Raw genomic sequence first — 7231 nt, forward strand, 5'->3', positions numbered from 1 at the left:
TCGCCTATGTCTCGAGTTGTTGTCTGTTGTTCTTGAACCGCCGCCGGGTCGTCCCCTTATATACACGGGTGACGCTCGTCGGTTCACAGAGTCCCAATACTGGCTCATAGATGTGTCCGGTTTGGTCTCTACTTATTCCTAACTTACAATACAAGTTAACTACCAAGGCCGGTTTACAGCTACAGGCCTTGAACCGACCATGGGCCTTGAGCCCTCATCTGCCTTCTTGGGTTTTAACATACTTAACTACTGACGAAGTTAACCCGGCCTAGATAGGCCGGTTTACGCCCAATAGTAATATCCCCAACATTAGGCCCCATATTGATTTGAACATGTTCATGTCAATCCTTTAGCAAAAATCTTCATCTTCAATATCTTCCCGTAGTTCGTTGAACTGCCGTGATGTTATCTTCTCTGGCCGTTGTAAACCGGCGTGACGTCACCTGCTATAAAGGACTTTAATAGGTCTGCGACAATTAAGGCGACATCTTTGTTTCCAAACCCTCGGTCCCTTGATTTTCGCGCCTGACTCCTGTCCCTTGCCTTATAAATAGGACCGAAGGGTCATTTCTTTTTTTTCCCTCCGTGCCCTTCTGCTTCGTCTTCCTCGCGTCGCCCAGCTTCGGAGCTCCTCCGCCACCGTCAACCTCTGCATCAACCTGGGCGCACCAGAGTACCGCAGCAACCTTCCGCGTCTTTCTCATCTCCAGTAAGTCTTCTGTTCTTTTCAACACAGATCTGTTCTAGGGTTTCATGTTCTTCTAGTGTTCATCGCCTGTTTTGTGTTCATGCGATAGCTCCTAGATGCACCTGTGAATCCTTGCTCTATGTAGTGGTAGGTTTTAGCATCCGCCTTCAGTTTCATGCCTCAAGACCATAGATCTATCTGTATCTCTGCCCATTGATTTAGTACTGTTCTTTTTTGAACCTTGAATACGTTCCTTCTTTTCTGAACTTGCTTTAGATCCGTTGCTATAGAGAAGTCTTGTGAAAACTGTTTCTATAAACTTACTCATCTGCTTCAATGCTTCGACCAGGCGGTTTAACTTTGTAGAAAAAAAATGCCAAACCAGTATATACCATTAGTCCCCTTGTCGAACCGCCAGATGTTGTTACTTCATAAAACTCCGGTTTAGATAGATCTGTCTCCGGTTTAACTTTCCCATACCAATGTACCTTAATCAATGCATTTTTGAACCGGGATCATCTACCTTGTAGATTTCATCATGGCCAAGCAAGTATATGAGTGCAACTGGGTTCCTTCTCATGTCACAGAGGCTCAACTGGATGATTTAGTCCTGATCGGTGCCTTAGGCAGCAAAGATACCATCCATTGGAGGGCTCCTGGCAAAGAATGCCCTCCCACACCTCAAGCAGGAGAGGTCATTGTTTTCATAGATCACTTAGCCTGGGGCTTTAAGCCGCCCGGTTCTAAATTTTACCGGGACGTTTTAGCCGATTTTCAACTCCATCCACAAGATACTGGCCCCAACTCTGTTACAAACATGTGTCACTTCCAAGTGCTCTGTGAGGCGTTCTTTCAAGAGGAGCCCACAGTGGAATTGTTCAAAGACTGTTTCCATCTAAACCGCCGTACTGAGTTTACTGACGGCTCCAATACGGAGTTGGGTGGCGTGGCAATTCAGAAAAGGAAAGAGGTCACATACCCTCATGCCAAACTGCATAGCCACCCCAAAGAGTAGAATCAAGCATGGTTCTACTGCAAAGACACTTCCCCTGCTGGTGAAAATCCCTTGCCTGGCTTTCGTCCGAAACGGCTCAGCAATACACACCCTTTCCCTCAAAGGTTGACAGCCCAGGAGAGAAGCAAATATGCTCCTCAACTGTCGAAGCTCAGAGCCTTTATGGCCAATGGTTTAACAGGGGTTGACCCCGCCCGCTGTTGGATATCATGGAGCATACTGCCCCTTAGTCAGCGCTTCGGTTTGATGTGCGAGTATACTGGTAGCGTTGATGACCCATTGCGACATTCCAACATCCAGCTCACCGATGAAGAAATCACAGAGGCTGTGAATAAGATGCTGAATGAACCGGAACACATCTGTGCTAAAACCGGCCTGCTTCCTTCTGTGCCACCAACAAACCGCTAGCTGTAAGAGTTTGATTTTCCTTTTTGCTAAATCTGCTATTGATATATCTGGTCATTGTTTAGTATCAGTGTCCGTGTAACTAGGGCAATGATCCGTTTTGGAGCAAGAAACTGCCGCAGGAGAAACCAGAAAAACCAGAAAGAGCAACCCAGCAAAAGACTAAAGTTGTGAAGAAGACTGCCCATAGGAAAAGAACCACTGCATCCTCTAACCCGGCCCCTGATGATGATGTGGATAATCCAGACCTTGTGGTAGGGCTTGACTCACTTGGCTTATTCTTCATGCGTCTTATTGATGATGATATTTGTCAGGATGATGCCGAAGCCAGCCATGCTGATGCTGCAGAGGTAATTATTCTCTCTTCCGATCCAGAACCTTTGCCTTCACTAAAAATCCGTCAGGCAAACCGGAAAGTTAAATTTTCTCATCCTCTTGCTTATTTGGATCCCAAATTTCTTATGAAGACCCAACAGCACGAAGCTCGTCACACAACCCAGCACAGCGGCCACGTAGTTACCTCCGCCGGTTTACCGAACAGTCTGGTTCGGAAACGCCGTTCAGAGGTCTCTAATTTGCTTGTCAGTGCTTGTCCTAAAGTGGGCTGCTTTCGTCAACCTCTTAATCCATCTGACTCCGATTACCAGGTTACTTCCCACTCATCCTCTGGCGAGTCATCGGCTACTCAGCTGCCACCACTAAAAACGGTGCTTGGGTAAGCTATACTTATCCTAATATTTGCAGCACATCGCCTTGGAACATATGCTATATTTAATTTTGTTATTCCTTTCAGGGCCAAGCCTAGGCCAAGCAAGAAAGCTCGTCTGGACAAAGCGGCCGAAGAGGATGCCGTCCTTGAACCGGGTAAAACACCAGATCTTGAAGCGGCTATTCCTGAGGATATGCCCAATGATCCGCCGCAGCAAGACGACGATCTTATGCTGAAGAGAGACCTATTGATACCTCAAGTCCTGTCAATCAGCCCACAAGCTCCATCCGGTTTGAGAAATCCACCGGTCCAACAAAGCCTACTGACAAGCCAACAACCCCAGTGCAAACCAGCGATACCAAGGATGATGAGGTTGTCATTACTGGCATTGGCCATACAAAGCCAAGCAATACTATCGCTTTGTCCAAACATTCTGCCAAGGAAGAATTTGCTGCCTTTGGCAAAGGCAAGTGGAATGCTGATCTGGTGACTTACGCTGCCCTGAACGCCCGAGATATCCATTCCGGCTACATGAACCGGCTGTATACCAGTCGTGACTATGAAGCCGGTCTGGTTAATATGATGAAAGATAAATATGAGGTAACTTCCATATGCTCTTTCCTGCTTGTATATTTCAATTCTTGTTGATGCTCCTAGCCCCCGAGGGCCGGTTTGTAATCTTCTTTCAAACCGGGACTTACTAATATAAATCTTAATGCTTTGAAATTCGCTGATGTAGTCCCCAAGGGCCGGTTCAACTTAGCGTAGTTAAACCGGGACTTTAAGTAATTGAGATTGCCGCATCAGAATATATACGAGCAAATAGCCATTAGCCCCCAAGTGCCAAGTTTAATATTTGTATTGATCTTGGGACTTTGCAAGCAATTGAAAGATGAAGATCGAATATGCATTAGCCCCCAAGTGCCAAGTGCATAACTTGTTATGTGGTTGGTACTTCAATCCTTGTACCGTTTTGCTGAATCATATAACTGTCTGCATGCAGGCTGAGCTGAAGACGAAAGAAAGCCAAGTCGCTGACCTCCAAGATAATCTGAAATCCCAACATGCTGAAACCTCCAAAGCAAAAGAGGAATTAACCAGTGCTTTAAGCGCCATGGAACAACTTAAGGAGAGCTTCAAGAAGAAGCAGGTGGATTGGGCCACTGAAAAATCCGCTTTAATCAAACGAGCAGAAGATGCCGAGGCTGCACTCAAACCGGTGGCGGATGAACTGACCAGCATAAAGCGGCACGTGCATGCCATGACCATTGCTATCTTTGGTAAGCCAGTTTGACTTCTGAATTGATTCTGCCGTCCTACAGAGCTGCCGGTTTGTTAACCCTTTATGATATTTCAGGGACACGCATTGGTCACTTGGGGTCAGATGTGCGGAAGAAATTGAAAGCCGCCTACACGTTGGTCGAACAACTTTACACTGGTGCATAGCGGATCATTTGTTCTGCATCCCACAACAAGCCGGCGCCCACTTTGATTCAAGACACTCTGATGAAACTGTCAGTGCTTCCTGCCCGGGTTGAAGAGCCGAAGAAATCTGCTGCTCGAACCGGTGCGATCAATGCCTTAATCCGGGCAAAAGCTTGGGTGCCGGATTTTGATCCTATTGAAGCGGCTCAGGGCTATCCCAGCTTGAAGGAAGACGGGTCGGAGTTTAGTGAAGCGGATCTGCGAGCGATAAACCGGGAGGTGCATCCGCTAGCTTGTCAATTGGCTGAAGAAGCCGACTTGTCTCATTATCAAGCCCAATACGACAATCAAAACAAGCGAATAGCTGCACCAATTCATGAAGCGGAAAATCTTATCCCTCCAATCCGTAAGCATACTTACGCTCCCGATATTGACCCGTCATTGCTGATCCATGATGAAGCTGTCTTTCAAGCATTAATGGGAATCGATTGGACAACTGTTGATTTCCAGCCGCTGGGTAGAGAAACTGAAGCTGAAGCGGCGCGGGATGATCCACAACCATCAGGCTAGGCTGGTGACCAAGCTTGAACCAGAAGCCGGTTTAAAACTGCTTCTCCCTTGCCAAAAACAATGATCTTATTGTGTGCACCGTGTTGCCTTGTAATAGGCTAGCCAATACTTTTGATGTTGATATGCCTTCGTGCATAATTACTGCAACTTTCTCTTCCTTTGGGTGATGAACTTTCCAAAGTACTTTCTGCAATAAAAAATCTTAAAGTGCCACCGCGGTTGTACCGTCAGGCGGAATATGATGTCTGCATATATGAAATCAAAACATCTGAAATTTTTAAATATATGACCAAATTTTTGAGATACATAATACCTGCCATCGTTGAGCGTGAAGTTGGCTTGGCCAATCTTGAAGCGGAGTTTTGTAAACCCACACTGTTGGAGGAAATAGCAGCTCCTATATATATATGATGCCGGTTTACCATGTAAACTGTGCCGGGTTATAATAAACACCGTGTTACTCCATAATAGGATGTTAACAAAAAAAATCAAACCGAGCAAAAAGTTGCCGGATTAAAAATGGACAGTGTTCCGCCAATTGACAGTGTGAATCGGTTGAAAACTTTGTCGGTTTAAAAAACGCAATAAAAAGAAAGAAATGTCTTTCAAAGAAAAGTGTGAAGCAAAGGCAATGACAAAACCGTTTGCAAAAAAAGGTTTATTTGAGCTGATCAGATGGTGTTACCATGGCCGAACACGACCAAGCTCCCGATAGGTGTAACTATGGTTCTAGTCAGCTAGGTCCCCAAATGAAACCGTGGCATTTATGCCGATCAAGTGGCATGGCAATGGTTCGGGTTCGACCAAGCCCCCAAGTGATTCTGTGGCCTTAGGTCGATCAAGAGGCATGACTGGTTCAGACGTGACCAAGTCCCCAAGTGATCTGGTGGCTCTCGCCTATCAAGAGGTATTGTATTAGTTCGGACACGACCAAACCCCCAAGTGATATAACATGATGCTTTTAAAAAGCTAACTCAAGGGGTAAACCGGAGGCCGCTTTAGAACAACTCCGTGTAACCACACATGATGTAAAAGAACAGATACCCCGCTTTAGCTGAGGTTCCGGTTTATTATATTTAATTATAATATATACATCATCGTAATATGTACATAAGTAGAGCCAATGGCTCAGGTATAGTAAGGCCGAAGATGAGCTATGTTCCACGGCCTGTTGGTCTCCTCCTCTGATGTACGTGAGTCCTTATGCTCTCAAATATCGATCAGATAGTATGACCCATTGTGCAGATTCTTGCTGACCATGAAAGGCCCCTCCCAAGGTGGGGATAGCTTATGCATATCAGTCTGATCTTGGATGAGCCGAAGCACCAAATCTTTTTCCTGAAAGGTTCTGGTTCTGACTCGGCGACTGTGATAACGACGAAGATCCTGTTGGTAAATCGCCAAGCGGGCAGCTGCTATGTCACGTTCTTCATCCAACAGGTCCAAAGCGTCTTGCCGTGCTGTCTCATTGTCCGCTTCAATATAAGCCGCCACACGGGGTGAATCATGACGGATATCACTGGGGAGAACCGCCTCCGCTCCGTAAACCATGAAGAACGGTGTGTATCCTGTTGATCTGTTGGGTGTAGTATTGATGCTCCATAACACAGATGGTAACTCTTCTACCCAACAACCCGGTGCTCTCTGCAAAGTAACCATAAGCCGGGGCTTGATGCCTCTCAAGATCTCTTGATTAGCCCTTTCTGCTTGACCATTGGACTGTGGGTGTGCCACCGATGAAACGTCGAGACGGATGTGCTCCCGTTCGTAGAACTCCTTCATGGCACCTTTGGACAAATTGGTACCATTATCTGTGATGATACTGTGTGGAAAGCCAAACCGGAAAATCACTTTTTTGATGAACTGAACCGCCGTGGCCGCTTCACACTTGCTAACAGGTTCTGCCCCCACCCACTTTGTAAACTTGTCAACCGCCACCAGGAGGTGGGTCTTCTTATCTTTGGACCTTTTGAAAGGCCCAACCATATCCAGCCCCAAGTCGCAAACGGCCAAGTAATTGGAATCATTCTCAATTCTTGAGCCGGCACATGAGCACGTCTTGAAAACTTTTGGCAACCGTCACATCGTCTGACCAGATCCTCCGCATCAGCATGAGCAGTTAACCAATAGAAGCCATGGCGAAACGCTTTAGCTACCAAAGATTTTGAACCGACATGGTGACCACAATCTCCTTCGTGGATCTCCCACAAAATTTCACAGCCTTCTTCAGGAGACACACAGCGTTGAAATGCCCCTGAGATACTGCAATGATGCAACTCGCCATTGATAATAGTCATGGACTTGGACCGCCGCACTATCTGTCGGGCCAGAATCTCATCCTCTGGTAATTCGCCCCGGTTCATGTACGCCAGGTAAGGAAGAGTCCAATCCGGAATGACATGAAGAGCTGCCACCAATT

Source organism: Triticum urartu, chromosome 7 (assembly GCF_003073215.2).
Source record: "Triticum urartu cultivar G1812 chromosome 7, Tu2.1, whole genome shotgun sequence".
Taxonomy (NCBI): Eukaryota; Viridiplantae; Streptophyta; class Magnoliopsida; order Poales; family Poaceae; genus Triticum; species Triticum urartu.